Below are 21,207 nucleotides of genomic sequence, written 5' to 3' on the forward strand. Positions count from 1 at the left end.
GCATAACCATAGTGGCACTGATTATACATAACATGGATACCCTCACTAAGGAGACCTGCCTCGGTGTGTTTGTAATGAGAAGGAAGCCCAAACCAAAGCCTCCTGTGGGAGCTGAGGTATAAGAACATTGGGAACATTGGCCCTGAAAATTCTACCTCCAAACAATATTGCCTGATTAATGTATTTCTATGAAGTACTAGCTTATGAAAGTTGAGGCAGGGCTCAGACTTGGTACTGTATTGTAATCAAAACCTTACTATAGGGACTTCCCTGGTGACACAGTGGTTAAGAATCTGCCTGCCTATGCAGAGGACATGGGTTCAAGCCCTGGTCTGGGAAGATCCCACATGCCGCGGAGCTACTAAGCCCGTGCACCACAACCACTGAGCCTGCGCTCTAGAGCCCGTGAGTCACAACTACTGAGCCTGCGTGCCACAACTACTGAAGTCCATGCACCTAGAGCCTGTTCTCCACAACACAAGAAGCCACCACAGTGAGAAGCCCGCACACCTCTAGGAAGAGTACCCCCTACTCGCTGCAACTAGAGAAAGCCCGCATGCAGCAAGACCCAACGCGGCCAAAAATAAATAAATAAATAAATTTATTTTTTTAAAAAAAACAACCTTATTATCGTTATTTACCTTACAACTTTGATAGATTTTTAAGTTTTTATCGGGGACAAAGACCCTATCGCTTTTATCTCTGTATTCCCTACACCTTCACATATAATGTGTGTTCAAAATATCTAGTAAGTGAATACATTCACGGAGCAGCCACAGGAGAGGTTCTATGCTGACGGAGATGTTTTGTCCAGTTAAGCAAAACAGGACCCTGCATGATACTGACTTACTCTCAAGGCCCAATAGATAAGATAGACCTTCATTTATATTTATATAAGAGAATTATATTTAACCCCTTTGTTCCACTTCTTTCTCCCATTTTATCAGAATTCTATGACATCTTTTCTCACTCTATTCACAAAATTATAACAAGTTTTGATCAAAAAAAGATATGTGCCTTCCTTGGGTAACCAGCATTCAAGTTACCTGGTACTTTTAGATCTGTTACAGTTACAAAGATGTACACCTGAGAATAGGAAGCTTCAAAGCAATCCTTGGAGACCTTCCAGAATTTTAGAATATAATTTTGGTATATATATAATCAAGGGAAACTGGTAATGGGAAGTTCAGAAATAATTTTTCCCCTTGACCTATATCTGTGATTTGCATATGTTCGAGGATGGGTTTCTATCCGTTGAGATTCAGGATATCATTTCTCTACCAGTTTAGAGACTAGTAATTGTGACTTTAACAGGGACATTACCTCAAAATTATAAGTGATGTTTCGGCAAAAAGAGAAAACCCCTCCTTGTCATAGTGCTAAGAGAGTACTGAAAGAAAATCACAAGTACCAAATAAGAGAGACTTTTCTAGGGAAGTGTGTAGAAAGGCAAGGACTGGTGTTCTTTACACAGTTGCGACCCTGATTCAAATCAGCTTGGTGGGACTCATTGAAACTATCTTCCCTCCCACAGCAGAGCCAGAGACAGGATTCAGGAAATCCCAAAAGAGAGAAATGGCACTACTCTCAGAATAATAGTCACAGAAATTTGGAAACTAACACCTCATGGCAGTAGGGTTAGGAAATATTCCTTAAGTTCAATTGATCTTGTCAGCAGACAAGCTATTTTTAAAAATGTTTTTTAAAGCCTCCATATAGTCTTACTGGGGCGCGGTACTTATTTCCTGCTTCCTTTATCTTGGCAGCACATCACCGTAATTGGGTTCCCACAAGGAAATGCCAAATCCTAACATCAGACAGTTATACTGAGAGCAAATAAAAATTATTCCACATTTTCCTTCGCAGATTAATCATTATTGCCATTATGCATTATATTTGTAAGAACGTACCCAATTACTTAGCACACTTCTAGCCACTTGAACATATATTTTTAAAGATCTCAGCTTTAGTCAAAATCCAACCAGAGAGAGACTGAAGCTTGATAGTAAATGAGACAACTAACTGGACAGACTTTGAAGGTCATCAGGCCTTACCAAAAGTGAGGATATTTCAAGACAGAGCTCTCTTCCTGCAGTTCCTCAAATCCAGGTGTGGGCTGGGAGGCACAGGAAGGGGAAGAGGTTGCAAGGGGTCCCTGTCCTGGGGTCTAGAGAGTCCAGTTCAGGGTGAACCATAATAGGTGAGAAACATGCCCAGGGAGGAAGGTGATCTTTCAAGTCATCAGGATCTCCAATCAAGCTCCTCTCACACTGAGAATCAAGCAAGGAGCACGTACTGTCCTCAGCCACAGGTGTGAGCCATTAGCAGGCTGAACTTGCCATTGTCCATCTTCCAGGTCTTCAAATCTCTGTTAAAATGTTGCATATCATTTAACTCTCATCCTAGGATGTTGCTTGATGTTTCTTTATTACTTTAAAAAAAAAAGCAAGGAAGATTCATTCATTTTTAGATTTCACTCTGAAGCCCACTCTACACTGGATAAGCCAGAGTTTATGACACTGTCTTGAGATTTCTAGTTCTATTCACAGCAAGATGAACTAAGTAGAACATTCAGACTCACACTTGCAGCAATATCAGTGCTTTCTATCTCCACTGGAAGGGACAGAAAGATTTTCCTACCAAAATGTTGCTTTCTCTTCCTTACTTTCTCACTCTTCCTTTAAAAGTACACTCCAAATATCCACACCATTTATTATTATATTACTATTATTATTATGTAAGAAATAAATTATACTCAGTCATTAAGGAGATCCAATGATGTGCTAAAGTGGTAAGATGAATTTCTTTAGATTTTATTGTACATTATCAAAGCCCCCAAAACTCCAAAGCATAAAGTTTGGCATCATTAGTGATTTCAAAGATTTAGCAAGTTTAAACATATTCACGTAAAAGTCGGAGGTATTTTTTTTATGACAAATCATCATTTATGTAAATCCAAGTAAATATCATCTACTAACCTGTGTCAAAATAAGGTGTTCATACTTTACTTGATTCTTTAAGCAAATCAGATTAAACTTAAAGAATGCCTCCCAGGGATGGTGCTGAAACACCTGTTTTCTTAAGCAGCATGTCCTCCATGAGAAACTCCATGTAAGTAAATAGGACATGAGGCCATTTTATAATTTGTGCCAAAGTATAAATCAGAAAGTACCTCCTAAGTTAAACCAAACAAAAACAGAAATATGTGACAGGTTTGTCTACTAAAACTTGTATGTTAATTCAGGTGATCTCTATTTGTCTAAAACTGTTTCATTTAATCTGGTCTTAGAAGATGCATGCTACTGAGTTGATGCCAAAACCTATTTCATGATGTACTCTACTTTTTTAATACTGGAAAAAAATTCAGACAGAAAATATACTTTAAGCATGGTAAACATAGTAAACACAGTATGGCTATAAGAATATACTGTAAAACCATCACCATCATCAAAGTTATAAACTTATCCATCACCTCTAAAAGTTTCCTCCCTCCCCGTTTCTTTACTTATTTATACTATTTTTTAAAATTTATACTACTATTTTTATTTTTGTCTTATTTATTTATTTATGTCATAGAAAAATAATATGGACCTAGAAAAGGCTAAATTTTAAGATTGGCATGTTTAATACCTAATATAATGTTGCATTACTTTTATTCTTTGCACTTTTTATTTATTTAATTGAAGTATAGTGATTTACAATGTCATGTTAGTTTCAGGTGTACAGCACAGTGATTCAGTTTTATATATATATATATATATATATATATATATATATATATATATATATATATATATATATAGCTTTTTTTCAGGTTCTTTTCCTTTTTTCTCTTATAGGTTATTACAAAATATTGAGTACAGTTCCTTGTGCTATATTTATTTTATTTTTAAAAAACACTTTGCTGAGATACGATTGACATAAAAAAAGCTATACATATTTAACATGCGCAAACTAATGAGTTTGGCCATAAGAATATACTGTGAAACCATCACCATGATCAAAGTTATACACTTATAACTAAAAGTTTCCTCCCTCCCCCTTTATTTACTTATTTATACTATTTTTGCATTTGTTTTGTGGTAAGAGCACAATATAAGATATATCTTCTTAGCAAATTTTTAAGAATACAATAGTGCTGTTAACTGTATTCTCTTTGTTATACAGTAGATCTCTGGGACTTTTTCATCTTGCATAACTGAAACATTGTATCCTTTGACCAACAACTCTCAATCTCCCCATCACAACACTCTGGTAACTAAAATTCTACTCTCTGGTTATATCAGTTTGACTATTTTAGAGTATTCATAAAAGTGAGATAATGCAGTGTTTGTCTTTCTGAGACTAGCTTATCTCACTAAGCATAATGCTCTTCAGATAAAACCATGCTGCTGAAAATGTCAGGATTTACTTCTTTTTTCTTTTCTGAATTATATTTTATTTTTTTATACAACAGTTTCTTACTAGTTACCTATTTTATACATATTAGCGTATTTATGTCAATCTCCCAATTCATCTCACCCTCCAGCCCCCTGCACCGCTTTCCCCCCTTGGTGTGCATACTTTTGTTCTCTATATCTGTGTCTCTATTTCTGCCTTGCAAACCGGTTCCTCTGTACCATTTTTCTAGATTCCACATGTATGCATTAATATATGATATTTGTTTTTCTCTTTTTGACTTACTTCACTCTGTATTACAGTCTCTAGGTCCATCAACATCTCTACAAATGACCCAATTTTGAAACTTTTTATGGCTAATATTCCATTATATATATGTACCACAACTTCTTTATCCATTCTTCTGTCGATGGGTATTTAGGTTGCTTCCATGACCTGGCTACTGTAAATAGTGCTTCAATGAACATTGGAGTGCATGTGTCTTTTTGAATTATGGTTTTCTCTGGGTATATGCCCAGTAGTGGGATTGCTGGGTCATATGGTAATTCTATTTTTAGTTTCTTAAGGAACCTCCATATTGTTCTCTATAGTAGTTGTATCAATTTACATTCCCACCAACAGTGCAAGAGAGTCCCCTTTTCTCCACACCCTCTCCAGCATTTGTTGTTTGTAGATTTTCTGATGATGCCCATTCTAACTGGTGTGAGGTGATACCTCATTGTAGTTTTGATTTGCATTTCTCTAATTAGTGATGTTGAGCAGCTTGTCATGTGCCTCTTGGCCATCTGTATGTCTTCTTTGGAGAAATGTCTATATAGGTCTTCTGCCCATTTTTTGATTGGGTTGCTTGGTATTTTTTATTATTGAGCTGCATGAGCTGTTTATATATTTTGGAGATTAATCCTTTGTCCATTGATTCATTTTCAAATATTTTCTCCCATTCTGAGGGTTGTCTTTTCATCTTGTTTATTGTTTCCTTTGCTGTGCAAAAGCTTTTAATTTTCATTAGGTCTCATTTGTTTATTTTTGTTTTTATTTCCATTACTCTAGGAGGTGAGTCAGAAAAGGTCTTGCTGTGATTTATGTCAAAGAGTGTCCTTCCTATGTTTTCCTCTAAGAGTTTTATAGTGTCCGGTCTTACATTTAGGTCTTTAATCCATTTTGAGTTTATTTTTGTGTATGGTGTTAGGGGGTGTTCTAATTTCATTCTTTTACCTGTAGCTGTCTAGTTTTCCCAGCACCACTTATTGAAGAGACTGTATTTTCTCCATTGTATATCCTTGCCTCCTTTGTCATAGATTAGTTGACCGTAGGTGCAGGCGTTTATCTCTGGGCTTTCTATCCTGTTCCATTGATCTATATTTCTGTTTTCGTGCCAGTACCATATTGTCTTGATTACTGTAGCATTGTAGCATTGTAGTATTGTCTGAAGTCAGGGAGTCTGATTCCTCCAGCTCAGTTTTTTTTCCTCAAGATTGTTTTGGCTATTCGGCATCTTTTGTGTCTCCATACAAATTTTAAGATTTTTTGTTCCAGTTCTGTAAAAAATGCCATTGGTAATTGGATAGGGATTGCACTGAATCTGTAGATTGCTTTGGGTAGTATAGTCATTTTCACAATATTGATTCTTCCAGTCCAAGAACATGGTGTATCTCTCCATCCATTTGTGTCATCTTTGATTTCTTTCTTCAGTGTCTTGTAGTTTTCTGAGTACAGGTCTTTTACCTCCTTAGGTAGGTTTATACCTACATATTTTATTCATTTTGTTGCAGTGGTGAATGGGATTGTTTCCTTATTTTCTCTTTCTGATCTTTCGCTGTTAGTGTATAGGAATGCAAGAGATTTCTGTACATTAATTTTGTATCCTGCTACTTTACCAAATTCATTGACTAGCTCTAGTAGTTTTCTGGTGGCATCTTTAGGATTATCTACGTATAGTATCATGTCATCTGCAAAGAGTGACAGTTTTACTTCTTTTCCAATTTGTATTCCATTTATTTCTTTTCCTTCTCTGATTGCCATGGTTAGGACTTCCAAAACTTTGTTGAATAATAGTGGCGAGAGTGGCATCCTTGTCTTGTTCCTGATCCTAGAGGAAATGCTTTCAGTTTTTCACCATTGAGAATGATGTTTGTTGTGGGTTTGTCATATATGGCCTTTATTATGTTGAGGTAGGTCCCCTCTTTGCCCACTTTCTGGAGGGTTTTTATCATAAATGGGTGTTGAATTTTGTCAAAAGCTTTTTCTGCATCTATTGAGATGATCATATGGCTTATATTCTTCACTTTGTTACTATGGTGTATCACATTGATTGATTTGTGTATATTGAATAATCCTTGCATCCCTGGGATAAATCCCACTTGATCATGGTGTATGATCCTTTTAATGTGCTGCTGGATTCTGTTTTGCTAGGATTTTTGCATCTGTATTCATCAGTGATATTGGTCTGTAGTTTTCTTTTTTTGTGGTATCTTTGTCTGGTTTCGGTATCAGGGTGATTATGGCCTGTAGAATGGGTTTGGGACTGTTCCTCCCTCTGCAAATTTTGGGAAGAGTGTGAGAAGGACGGGTGTTAGCTCTTCTCTAAATGTTTGACAGAATTCACCTGTGAAACCATCTGGTCCTGGACTTTGGTTTGTTGGAAGATTTTTAATCACAGTTTCAATTTCATTACAGCTTCAGTTTCATTACTTGGTCCGTTCATATTTTCTATTTCTTCCTGGTTCTGTCTTGGAAGGTTATACTTTTCTGAGAATTTTGTCCATTTCTGCCAGGTTGTCCATTTTATTGGCATAGTGTTGCTTGTAGTAGTCTCTTATGATGCTTTATATTTCTGTGGTATCAGTTGTAACTTCTCCTTTTTCATTTCTGATTTTATTGATTTGAGTCCTCTCCTCTTTTTCTTGATAAGTCTGCCTAAAGGTTTATCAACTTTGTTTATCTTCTCAAAGAACAGCTTTTAGTTTTATTGATCTTTGCTATTGTTTTCTTGGTTTCTATTTCATTTATTTCTGCTCTGATCTTTATGATTACTTTCCTTCTATTAACTTTGGATTTTCTTTGTTCTTCTTTCTTTAGCTTCTTTAGGTGTAAGGTTAGATTGTTTATTTGGGATTCTTCTTGTTTCTTGAGGTAAACTTGTACTGCTACAAACTTCCCTCTTAGAACTGCCTTTGCTACATCCAATAGGTTTAGATCGTCCTGTTTTCATTGTTGTTTGTGTCTAGGTATTTTTTTGATTTCCTCTTTGATTTCTTCAGTGATCTCTTGGTTATTTAGTAAAGTATTGTTTAGGCTCCATGTGTTTGTGTTTTTTATGCTTTTCTATCCCCTGTAATTGATTTCTAATCTCATAGCTTTGTAGTCAGAAAAGATGCTTGATATGATTTCAATTTTCTTAAGTTTACCCAGGCTTGATTTGTGACCCAAGATGTGATCTATCCTGGAGAATGTGCCGTGTGCACTTGAGAAGAAAGTGTAAACTGCTGTTTTCAGATGGCATGTTCTATAAATATCAATTAAATCTATCTGGTCTATTGTGTCATTTAAAGCTTGTGTTTCCTTATTAATTTTCTGTCTGGATGATCTGTCCATTGGTACAAGTGAGGTGTTAAAATCCCCCACTATTATTGTGTTACTGTCAATTTCCTCTCTTATAGCTGTTAGCATTTGCCTTATGTATTGAGGTGCTCCTATGCTGGGTGCACAAGGATGTAATTGTTATGTCTTCTTCTTGGATTGATCCCTTGGTCATTACATAGTGTCCTTCCTTTTCTCTTGTAACATTCTTTACTTTCAAGTCTATTTTATCTGACATAAGTATTGCTACTCCAGCTTTCTTTTGATTTCCATTTGCATGGAATATCTTTTTCCATCCCCTCACTTTCAGTATGTATGTGTCCCTAGGTCTGAAGTGGGTCTTTTGCAGACAGCATATATATGGGTCTTGTTTGTGTATCCATGCAGTGAGCCTGTGTCTTTTGGTTGGAGCATTTAATCCATTCATATTTAAGGTAATTATTATATGTATGTTCCTATTACCATTCCCTCAGTTTCTCTGGGTTTGTTTTTTGTAGGTCCTTTTCTTCTCTTGTGTTTCTCACTTAGAGAAGTTCCTTTAGCATTCATTGTAGAGCTGGTTTGGTGGTGCTGAATTCTCTTAGCTTTTGCTTGCCTGTAAAGCTTTTGATTTCTCTGTCAAATCTGAATGAGATCCTTGCTGGGTAGAGTAGTCTTGGTTGTAGGTTCTTCCCTTTCATCACTTTAAATATATTGTGCCACTCCCTTCTGGCTTGTAGAGCTTCTGATGAGAAATCAGCTGTTAATCATATGGGAGTTCCCTGTGTGTTCACACCAAGGAGCACATCCCAGAACTTCTGCTCCCAGTGTCCTTGTCCCCATGGAGAGCCACAGCCACCCCCACCTCTGCAAGAGGCTCTCCAACACTAGCAGGTATGTCTGCTTCAGTCTCCTGTGGTGTAACTGGTCCTTCCCCCTGTGTCCTTCTGCGCACACCACTTTGTGTGTGCCCTCTAAGACTGGAGTCTCTGTCTCCCCCAATCCTGTCAAAGTCCTGCAGTCAAATCCCACTAGCCTTCAAAGTCTGATTCTCTGGGAATTCCTCCTCCTATTGCTGAACGCCCAGGTTTGGAAGCCTGACTTGGGACTCAGAACATTCACCCCAGTGGATGGACTTCTGTGGTATAACTGTTCTTCAGTTTGTGAGTCACCCACCCAGTGGTTATGGGATTTGATTTTATTGTGATTGCTCCCCCACTACCATCTCGTTGAGGCTTCTCCTTTGTCTTTGGATGTGGGGTCTCTTTTCTGGTGAGTTCCAGTGTCTTCAGGAGACACTGGATTGTTCAGCAGTTAGTTGTGATTCCAGTGCTCTCGCAAGAGGGAGTGAGTGCATGTCCTTCTACTCCGCAATCTTGAACTTCAGGATTTTCTTCTTTTTTAAGGCTGAATAATATTCCATTATATGTACATATCACATTTTAAAAATTGAGATAGAGAATTCCCTGGTGGTCCAGTAGTTAGGACTCCATGCTTCCACTTTTGATGGACTGGGTTCAATCCCTGGTCAGGGAACTAAGATCCCACAAGCCATATGGTCAAAAAAATTTTTTTAAAAAGCATCTTCTGAAAATTGAAATATAATTGACATATAACGTTGTATTAGTTTCAGGTGTACAACATGATTCAGTGTTCATTTATATTGTGAAAATGATCACCAGAACAAGTCTAGTTAACATTCATTGACATACACTGTTACAAGTTTTTTTTCTTGTGATGTGAACTTTTAAGATTTACTCTCTCAGCAACTTTCAAATATATGGTGCAGTATTATTAACTATAGTCACCATGCTGTACTTTATATCCCCAGGACTTAATTCATTTTATAATGGAAGTTTGTACCTTTTGACTATTTTAACCCATTTTGCCTCATCCCCTACCTCTTGCCTCTGGCAACCCCAATCTGTTCTCTGTATCTATGAGCTTGTTTTGTGGTTACTGTTGTTGTTTGTTTTAGATTCCACATATAAGTGAGAACATACCATATTTGTCAGACTTAGTTAGCATAATGTTTTCAAGCTCCACCCACGTTGTTCCAAATGGCAAGATTTCCTTCTTTTTTATGGGTGAATAATATCCCACTGTACGTATATACCACATTAAAAAAAATCCATTTATCCATTGAAGGACACTTAGGTTGATTTCTTGTCTTGGCTATTATAAATAATGCTGCAATAAACATGGGGTTGTACATAACTTTTCAAGTTTGTGTTTTCTTCAAGTAAATACCTCAAAGTGCAATTACTAGATCATATGGTAGTTCTATTTTTTCCAGTTCTATTGAGATATAATTGACATAGCATTGTATATGTTTACAGTGTACAGCATAATGATTTGACTTACACATATGAAGAATTGACTACCACAATAAGTTTAGTTACCCTTATTTCAAGGATCAGATGGCCTCCATTGTCTGCCTTCTTTGGGTTGCTTCTTAGTACCTTAAGCTGTTGTGTTTTACAGTTTGTCCAGAGTTTATAATTGCCAATGGTAGGAGGACTGTTTTGGTATATGCTACTCTGCTATTACCAAAAGCCAGAAGCATACATTCTTAATAAATTGTAACTATTAGTCATCTTTTATCAATGGGTGCCATAATGTTAAATTTGGGGGGCATAGGACAACATCTGGCCAAAGAGAGTGTTTTCTAATTGTAAGCCATCATCATTAGAGGAATGGCTTAGAGCTTCTCAGAAGGGTGACGAAGAGCAGGAGACAACTATGGAAGAGGATATCACAGTACAAGCAGAGCCCTACAGCAGATTGAACTTCTGATAACCTGCTGTCACTTGCCCAGCGTCCACTACAGCTGTCTGTAAAGTCCATGTTATAGCCAGATGTTGCTTCTGAAAGAGTCATTTTAAAGTTCATAAACTCAAGTAAAGACTTTTATTTCTGACCTGTTGTGACTAACATACTAATCATTGGGCAGAAAGAGAAATCAAAGAAAAAGACAAGACTGATGAAATTAAGAAATAATGATATTCTACATTGGAAATAACTAAACTCACTGGCTGCAAATCATATTCATATGCTCCTAATTCAGAAGGTTGGAGAAGATTGTATCACCTAATTGTGCTCATGTAAAACGTGTGGCATATCACCTACTCATGGCATTGCATCTAGTGTTTTAGGCTATGGTTGCCTTTACTGTTGCCTTTAAATGTAAATTAATACTGACTCGGAAAACTACAGCCAGAAAAAGAAATATCACCAATATTTATCAAATGCCTATCATGAGAAACCTATGCAGAGTACCTAAAACACTGACTGTTCTAAAAATTATAAATGCAATCAAAACTTTGTGAAAAATAACTAAACAGATAATAGTTTAAGGAGCATTACAACTTGAACTAGAACTTGAAAATTAAGAGGAGCAACTCATAGGAAAGGGGGACAGTACCCCGCTATGGGGATAAATATAACCAAAATCTGGGAAACAAAATGGCATGAGACAAGAGAGAAGGTCAGTTTAATTGGGGTGATGGATACATGAGAAGACAGGAGACTGAGTTCATAAAGTGGGGTCAGGTAAGGGTAGAGAGTGTCAAATAATAGGGGGAGGAGTTTGATCTTGCCAATAGCACATTTTCCAAGTCTAGAAAATAGTAGATGGAAAATATTATTCTTAATATTATACATTCAATTTTACTTGTTATTATTTCTGGAGTTTTTCTTAATAAAAAAGAAAAAAACATGGTATGCTTAAGCAGCAGAGGAAAAAGACAGATGTTATACTTAATGTGAGTTTAATTACTATGATAATAATGGAGAGAATGATCACAATGAAATACGAAGGGGAAGGCCTTATGCACAGCGTAACTTCTTGCATTTACTGCTTTTAGGAGCATATTTCCACTGTGGTGTAGTCAGATACTTTTAAAAGCCATTTTATGCAGCACGCATTGAAGGTGATGTGAAAGGGACATCTATTTTGTGTACTGGATTGTACAAGTTCACCTTTTGTGAATTCCTTTATTCAGCCAACCATTTATTATTTAATCAATATGAATTGAGCATCTATTCAATATAACATCCAGGCATTATTCTAGGCACAGGGCAAAGCAGATGATGAGTTTCTTCCTCCACGGAGCCTACGTCCTAAGGCTTTCTCCTTACTCTGCTCTCTGCCACCCTGAGGCCACAGGCTTGCTGTCCATTTTTGTGCCTTCAGATTGATACACAACCCAGCCTGTTTCAATTTGAAACCTCAGCTTCTCTGTCTTCTCTCCTCTTGTCTTTCTTTCTTAGTTTTGTATAATATTAGAGAACTTCCAGAGTAAGACCTAGGCTCTCAGAGGTACTCCTTTTACATCTCAGCCTTCCTGAAGAATAGTTCTAAGTTGGTCTCAAGCCCAAGACCTTGTTAGGGGTTGGGAAAAATCACTGGAAATTAACCTATTTTATTTTGAACAAACCAGTGATGATGTTGATGAACAGATTCTATTTTAAGACATAGTAAAGATTTTCTATGACATATGTAGCATAATGTTCCACAAAGTTTTCCCTCAGCCCATTAACTTAGTGCCCATATTATCTCCTTTGTAGAAATAAAGCAACAACCAGAGAGTCATCATGCAATTTTATTGTTTTATTTCTCTTTCATAGTAGGAACAAATAATGATAAAATGAATCCTAATGTTCTCTGAATTAAATTATTTCTTGAAGCTGAAAATTTTAATATAATACTGCTCAACTCCAGTTCAAGATAGATCCCAAAGTGATAGAACGTATCATTGCACTTTGATCTTCTTGTATTCTGGTATACCAGTGACCTACACGTACATTTCAAGAGAAGCTCTGAGCCAATAGAGTCCAGTGCTGAAAGCAGAGCAGGTGACTCATGGCTTATAAACCTATTCTTTACTGGCTTGATTTTTAGAAATCAGTTTTATCTTGGGCTGACTGTACTGATATCCACAATGTCAAACATTTCAGTACCTTGCCTGTAGACTTCCAGGCATAGTGAGAAAATGAATTCACATAGTGTTCATTGACAGGACATAACATTTAGCCCATTCAGTGGATTTTCTATTGATAGTGGCAAAGAAGTTTTCATGGCAAAAAGAAACCTGCATGTGGAACTTCCCTGGTGGCGCATTGGTTAAACATCTGCCCACCAATGCACGGGACAAGGGTTCGAGCCCTGGTCCGGGAAGATCCCACATGCTGCGGATCAACTAAGCCCGTGTGCCACAACTACTGAGCCTGCACTCTAGAGCCCGTGAGCCACACTACTGAGCCCATGTGCCACAACTACTGAAGCCCGTGCACCCTTGAGCCTGTGCTCTGCAACAAGAGAAGCCACTGCAATGAGAAGCCTGCGCACTGCAACGAAGAGTAGCCCCTGCTCACCGCAACTAGAGAAAGCCCGTGTGCAGCAACGAAGATCCAACACAGCCAAAAATAAATTAAAAAAAAAAACCTGCATGTAACTATGTTAATTTAGTTGAAATTCTTAAGTTTCATAAAAATAAGTAATAGTGGACATGCCAAGAAAAATATTCATGAAAATGGCAAATTATATTTCACTTTCATTTTTTAAAAAAGGATAGTTTCTGCTATAAATCAAGAACACATTCCAGAGTAAAACGTCTGAGTAGAACATTTAACATCTTCTGAATCTTAGCTAACATAACAACTTTTAAATTTGTTTTTCATGGTGGACCTTATTTTCCCCTTTATATCCAGGATCTATAAAAGCATTCAACTGTATAGTTAACAGTAAGATTTTGTGTACTTTATTTTTTAGTGAAATATAGTTGATGTACAATATTATGTTAGCTTCAGGCATACCACATAATGATTTGACATTTACATAAATTATGAAATGATCGCCACAATTAGTCTAGTAACCATTGTCTGCATACAAAGTATTTACAATATTACTGTCCGTATTCCTTATGCTCTATATTACAACCCCGTGACTTATCTATTATATAACTGGAGGTCTGTACTTCTTAATACCCTTTCCCTATTTCCCCACCCTTAACCTCCTTCCTTCTGGCAACTACCCATTTGTTTTCTGTATCTATGAGTCTGTTTTCATTTTGTTCTGTTTGTTTGTTTTGTTTTTTAGACTCCACAAGTGAGAGCATGTGGTATTTGTCTTTCTCTGACTTATTTCACTTAGCGTGATACATACTAGATCCACCCATGTTATCACAAATAGCAAGAATTCATTTTCTTTTATGGCTGAGTAATACTCCATTATATATATATAACACATCTTTAACCATTTGTCTGTTTTTCAACACTTAGTTTACTTCCATACCTTGGCTACTGTAAATAATGCTGCAGTGAACACTGGAGTGCATATATATATTTTCAAATTAGTATTTTTGTTTCCTTTGGGTAGATACTCAGAAGAGAAATTGCTGGATCATATGGAAGTTCTATTTTTAAATTGTTGAGGAACCTCAGTACTGTTTTCCATAGTGGCTGCACCAAGTTATAATTGCACAAACAGTGCGTGAGGGTTTCCTTTTTTCCATAGTTGACAATACTTGTTATTTGCTGTCTTTTTTATAATAGCCATTCTGACAGGTGTGAGGTGACATCTCATTGTGGTTTTGATTTGCATTTCCCTGATGATTAGTGACGTTGAGCATCTTTTCATGTGCCTGTTGGCCAGCTGTACGTCTTCTTTGGGAAAATGTCTATTTGGTTTCCTCCGTCTATTTTGTAAGCAGGTTGTTTGTTTGTTTGATGTTGTGTTGTATGAGTTCATTGTATATTTTGGATATTAACCCCTTAGCAGATACATTGCTTGCAAATATCTTCTCCAATTCATTAGGCTGCCTTTTCATTTTCTTAATAGTTTCCTTCACTGTGCAAAACATTTTAGTTTGATGTAGTCCTATTTCTTTATTTTTGCTTTTGTTTCCCATACCTGAAGAGACATATCAAAAAAAAAAAAAATGCTAGACTGATGTCAAAGAGCTTACTGCCTACGCTTTCTTCTAGGAGTTTTATAGTTTCAGGTCTTACAGTTAAGTCTTTAATCCATTTTGAGTTTTTGTTTATATATGGTGTGAGAAAGTAGTCCAATTTGATTATTTGGCATGTATCTGCCTAGTTTTTCCAACACCATTTATTGAAGAGACTGTCTTTTCCCCATTGTATATTCTTGTCTTCTTTGTCAATGATTAATTGACCACGTAAGTATGGGTTCATTTCTGGGCTCTTTATTCTGTCCCATTAATCTATGTAAATATAGTTCTGTGCCAATACTACACTATTTAGATTACTATAATTTGATAGTATAGTTTAAAATCACAGCGCATGATACCTCCAGCTTTGCTCTTCTTTCTCAAGATTGCTTTGCTTATTCAGGGTTTTTTTGTGTTTCCAAACAAATTTTATTATTTATTCTAGTTCTGTGAAAAACACCTTTAGTATTTTGATAAGGATTGCAGTGAATCTGTAGATCGCCTTGGGTAGTACAGTCTTTTTTAACAATATTAATTCTTCCAATCCACATGTTTTGTGTATCTTTCCATTTGCTTCTATAGTCTTCATTTTATTTCATCACTGTTTTTTCTAAGTACAGGTCTTTTACCTCCTGTGTTAGATTTATTCCTAGACATTTTATTCTTTTTGATGCAATTGTAAATGGGATTGTTTTATTAATTTTTCTTTCTGATAGTTCATTGTCAAGCTGTAGAAACTTAACAGATTTCGGTACATTAATTTTGTATCCTGAAATTTTACTGAATTCAGTTATTAGTTCTAATGGCTTTTTTGATGATGTCTTTAGGATTTTCTGTATATAGTATCATTTCATCTGCAAATAGTGATATTTTTAATTTTTCCTTTCCAAATTGGATTCCACCACTTGGTGTTCCAGTTCACTGGTCTGTTTTTCTGTATCATCTAATTTACTGTTGATTCATTCTAGCGTATTTTTTATTTCATTTTTGTATTCTTTAGTTCTGTTTAGTTCTTCTTTATATTTTCTTACTGTTTGTTAATCTTCTCATCGTGTTCATCCATTCTTTTTCTGAGTTCATTGAGCATTTTTATAATCATTACCTTGGACTCCTTTTTTTATATAAATTTATTTATTTGTTTGTTTGTTTATTTATTTATGTCTGCTTTGGATCTTCATTACCGTGCGTGGGCTTTCTCTAGTTGCGGTGAGCAGGGGCTACTCTTCGTTGCTGTGTGTGGGCTTCTTATTGCTGTGACTTCTCTTGTTACAGAGCATGGGCTCTAGGCACGTGGGCTTCAATAGTTGTGGCACACGGGCTTAGTTGCTCTGCGGCATGTGGGATCTTCCCGGACCAGGGCTCGAACCCGTGTCCCCTACATTGGCAGGCAGATTCTTAACCACTGTGCCACCAGGGAAGTCCACCTTGAACTCTTTATCAAGTAGATTGCCTATCTGCATTTCACTTAGTTCTTCTGCGTTTTTAAGTGTTCCTTTGTTTGGAACATACTCCTCTCTCTCCTCATTTTCCCTAATTCTCTGTGTTTATTTCTATGTATTAAGTAGGTCAGTTATGCTTCCCAATCTTGGAGAAGTGGTCTTATGTAAGAGACATCTTATAGGGCTGAGCAGCATACTGCACTCTAGTCACCAGAGCTATATGCTCTAGGGGTGCCTCCTATGTGGGCTGCATTGGTCTTTCTGTTATGGTAGGGCTGATTACTGTGGGTACCCTGGTAGGCAGGGCTGGCCCCTGGGCCAGTTGGCTTCCAGGCCCTGCCTTGTGTTGAGGCTGCTAGCCCACCGGTGGGTGGAGCCATGTCCCAAGGTGTATGGCCATGAGGCCCAGCAGGGATCTGGGGCTGGTCTTGGCCTGCTGTTAGGTGGGGCTGGGTCAGGGTGGCCAGCTATAGAGGCTGTGGGGGGCCTGGGCTTGGTGCTGGCCTACTGGTGGGTGGGTAAATCCCTGGTGCTAATTGGCTAGAGGGAGGACTCCAAAATGGCACTTGTTAGTGTCCTTGTGGCAGAATGAACTCCTCAAAATGGCTGCTGCCAGGAGCTCCATCTCAGGTAGAGTCCCAGTTGCCCATGGCCTCTCTGGGAGGCTCTCCAAGATCAGCAAGTGGGTCTGATCCAGGGTCCTTTCAAATTACTGCCTCTGCACTGGTACTAGGGGTGTGTGAGTATTTGCATGCACCCTTTAAGAGTGGAGTGTCTGTTTCCTACAGCCCCTGCCTCTCCCACATGCAAGCCTCAGTAGGCTTCAAAGGCAAATGTCTAGACCTCGCCTTCCCAGTGCAGGACCCCTGAGCTAAGGACCCCGATGTGGGGCTCGAAGCACTCGTTCCTTGCAGAGGAGCTCTGTAATTGTGATTAGCCTCCCATTTGGGGGTCTCCTACTCAGGGTTGTGGGTCTTGACTAACCTGTCAACTCTGCTCCACCTACCTGTCTTGTTGTGGTTCCTTCTTTACACCTTTAGTTGTGGAAAAATCTTTTCTGCTAGACTTTAGGTAGTTCTCATATAGTTGCTCCATAAATAGTTGTAATTAGTGTGTCTATGGGAGGAGGTGGGTTCAGGGTCTTCTTACTCCGCCATCTTGGCCACCCCTCCTCAGGCACTTAAAAATACATTAAGATGAGAGATCTCACGTTAAGTGTTCTTAACAAAACAAAGCAAAACAAGAAACCCAACAACAATAACAACACAAAAGAACACAAAGAAATTGTGTGATGAGGTGATGAATATGTTCAAGACCTAGGTTGTGGTGATGGTATCACAGATGTATACACATGTCCAAACTCATTAAGATATATATATTAAATATGTGCAATTCTTTGTATGTCAATTTTATCTCAATAAAGCTTAAAAAATGCAACTGCATTTAATTCTACCTGACTTGATCAAATGGTAAATTTGTTATTCAGTAAAGACAGTAGAGATGACGGAGGATTCCTCGTATGGAAAGCTCTTAGAACCCACAAACCCTTATTCTCCAATTTCAGATCTCAAACTACCTCAATTCTGTCTTGCTGGCATGAGTGGGACACAGGAAGCCTGAAAATATAGTCTGCATTTGCAGGATGGCATGTCTTCCATTAGCGCAGCCTAACTCATAAAATATTTCATAAGTATGAATCCAGTGGAATTAAGAAGGGGAAGTTAGATATATAAATATGGTGGACCCATATTGTGTTATCTGACCTCCCTTCTCTGGGATTTATCCTTTAGCTTCATCCATTCAGTCACAGGAGAAGCAGATTTCTGACAGCTATTATGAAATGTCCAACAGACTTTAGTTTTACTGGTCCAGGGGTTGGCACCTGAAATCAGCAGAGCCTATCAAACTCTTTTACTTGGCAATTTTGAATGGAGTCCAAGAGAATCCTACCTCAATCTAGGCTGCTGAAAGAAGATGTAAACACTGGGTAATGTTTTCTGCCACATAGATCAGGGAGCAAAAACATAGTTTGGAAAGACAGAGCGAGAGAAGGAGAAGCAGAAAGATGGTAAGAAAACTTTGGCAGGGAGTTGAGCGCTTTATGACTATCCCCTTTCTGACATACTGTGAATGCCCATAATATTTTTTCCCGAGTAACCATATAAATCCCATTTTAAACTTAGCTATGCCAAGTTGATTTATATGATTTGAACCTAAAAGTCCTGACTAATACAAGGAGAAAAGTTAATCCTAAAACAAAATTTCAAATACACTTAAAGAGTTCATTAGCTATGTCCATTTTTCCTATTCATGTCCTAGACTTGCTAAAGTCCTTCTTGCCTTAATATGCCCTTCCTTCTGCTTGTAATGCCTCCTCTTTTCTACCTAACCATTAAAATCTGGGTCAAACTTAAGGTATTCCAGGAAGTCATCATGACTTAACCCAATCGATCTGGTTTCTTTTTAATTCTGTTCTAACATCTCTCCACAGTCTGGAGACCACAATATATTATTTTGTATGTGTTTAAGTACTGCCTTAAAATTATTCTCAAGTTGTTTTTTGTGCTAATATTTTTTCTCCAAAGTGGTAAATTATTTGACCAAAGAGATAAAATATTTTACTCCAGGGCTTCCCTGGTGGCGCAGTGGTTGAGAGTCCGCCTGCCGATGCAGGGGATACGGGTTCGTGCCCCGGTCTGGGAAGATCCCACATGCCGCGGAGCAGCTGGACCCGTGAGCCATGGCCGCTGAGCCTGCGCGTCCGGAGCCTGTCCTCCGCAACGGGAGAGGCCACAACAGTGAGAGGCCCGCGTAACGCATAAAAAAAAAAAAAAAAAAAAAAAAATATTTTACTCCATATTTTACTGTTTAACTTTAAATAACTCCAGTACTGTGAATTGTATACCACAGGTTCCCCTAAGGATATGTGAACTGTCTCTAGCACATCCTAAATGAGTCATCAAAATCTTAATTTTATAATACTAGAAGCAAATATTTGAAAACTATTGACTTAAAGAAAATAAGACAGTGATGACATCTGGAAAGGCCAAAATATTAACCTTCTAAAGTTTACCTGTGATGCATTACTTCACTCATAGATTTCCATTTCTAAAGGAGAAGCAGTGCAGAGTTCTAATGCAAATTCTTTTATGCATAATATATTTGAATGACTAACCACAGAGGTCCCTCCTTCTAAATGAAACAAACCAAAATGCAGCTCTCCTAAAAGTCTAGTGTATTGGATTCGTTTTTCCATGCCTAACTCATCAATAGATGCAGTCAATGAAAAACTCTGTAGAATGAGCACACATCAAAACTATGAAGATGATGGATGAGACATCACAACCTCTGTAAAAGTGTTTGAGAAAAAGTATAGGGGAAAAATTTTTAGATTCTACTTTATCATCTACTGTGGGTCATTAAAAAAGATATCAGCCCCTACTGATGAGACTATTCTTTAATTTTTGTCCTAAGACATTAAAAAATGTATCAGTAATTAGGGAATAATGTAAACTCTCTATCAGGATATTTAACCTTTTCAGAAGGTCAGGAAGAAGCTATCATTTAAGGCTGAAATACAGAAATTTTCTCTGAGTCTCAATTTTTATATTGTTCCGTGCCCTGAAGCTACTGGGATGAGAACATTTTTTCAAATCTAAAATAAATAACTGGAGTAGGTCTGTTACTCACAGAAAAACACAGCGTGTTTACATGAATACCTCTTCCACTTGATTCCTTTGACCTGAGAACTTGAGTGAAACTCAGAAAAAGCTGCCAAGTTCCAAAGCTGGGAACAGACCCAGCCCAGCATGATTTTTATTCTCTTCCTCTAACTACCTAGAAACATTATCTCAAGTAGATAGGTGTTAAAAATTTACAATTCCATTTCTACACATCAATATTTGTGATACTTTGGAGCCTGCATACACACTAAGAATGACAAGTTACTCTGTTTTAATCATCTGTTAGGGGTGAACAGATTAAATATAACTGAACTTCTTGCTTTTTCAGCCTGGTTCTCCATCTCCAGCTTCTCAAATCTAATTCTTGGATTTTTATCCCATGTTTGCCTTTGCCCCAACATATTTTGCTTTGTCAAATCTGCTTCTGCTTAAACTTGCAGTCCACTAGTTTTCCCCCAGCTGTGGCCCTGACTGGATGACATCTCTTGTCCTCTCTCAGGTCAAAGGGCCTTTGGAAGACTTGTCTGGTTAGGAAATGCCAGTAGGGAGCAGGCAAGGGTATCACCTGAGGAAGAGCTATGGAAGATCAGTGGAGGAGCCATGCTGACACTGGGTTCTTCTCTGGCAGGGTAGTGACCACACCTCCTCCTTTATTGCAGCTACCCTGAGACCTCCAAGGCCTCTCTTCTTTCATGGAGTCTGCTCAATGGCCACCATACCCACTGGTGTGTCAACTGTTCCTTCTTCTAGTCTTACCTCAATACACTTGATTTCAAAATCAGCAAAGTAGACACCCTTGCTGTCTGACTCAGAGGGTACTTGACTATTTTTTACAACAGCAATTCATTACTCTTCCCAAATTACAGACCTATTCACTAACTGGACATCCACCAAAAGGCTCGCCTGGGTCTTACTTGACCAACCATAAATTAAGACGTCTCCAGGCAAGGTTTCATATGAGGAGCCATGTTTAAGCAAAGCCAATACACTGCAGTCTAGCAACTCTTAGTCAATGTTTGGAAAAATCTCTCAAAGATATTTGCCCTCCTTTCAAGAATAAAGCCCCCAGACACTCAATATTCAATTCCCTTCTCCCTTCCTCTCTGACTCTCCTTATCTTAACCTATGTCGTGAATTAAAATAATCCAAATAAGCAAAATGTAACTTTGGCTCCAT

The sequence above is a fragment of the Phocoena sinus genome, chromosome 18, assembly GCF_008692025.1.
Source record: "Phocoena sinus isolate mPhoSin1 chromosome 18, mPhoSin1.pri, whole genome shotgun sequence".
Classification (NCBI taxonomy): Eukaryota; Metazoa; Chordata; class Mammalia; order Artiodactyla; family Phocoenidae; genus Phocoena; species Phocoena sinus.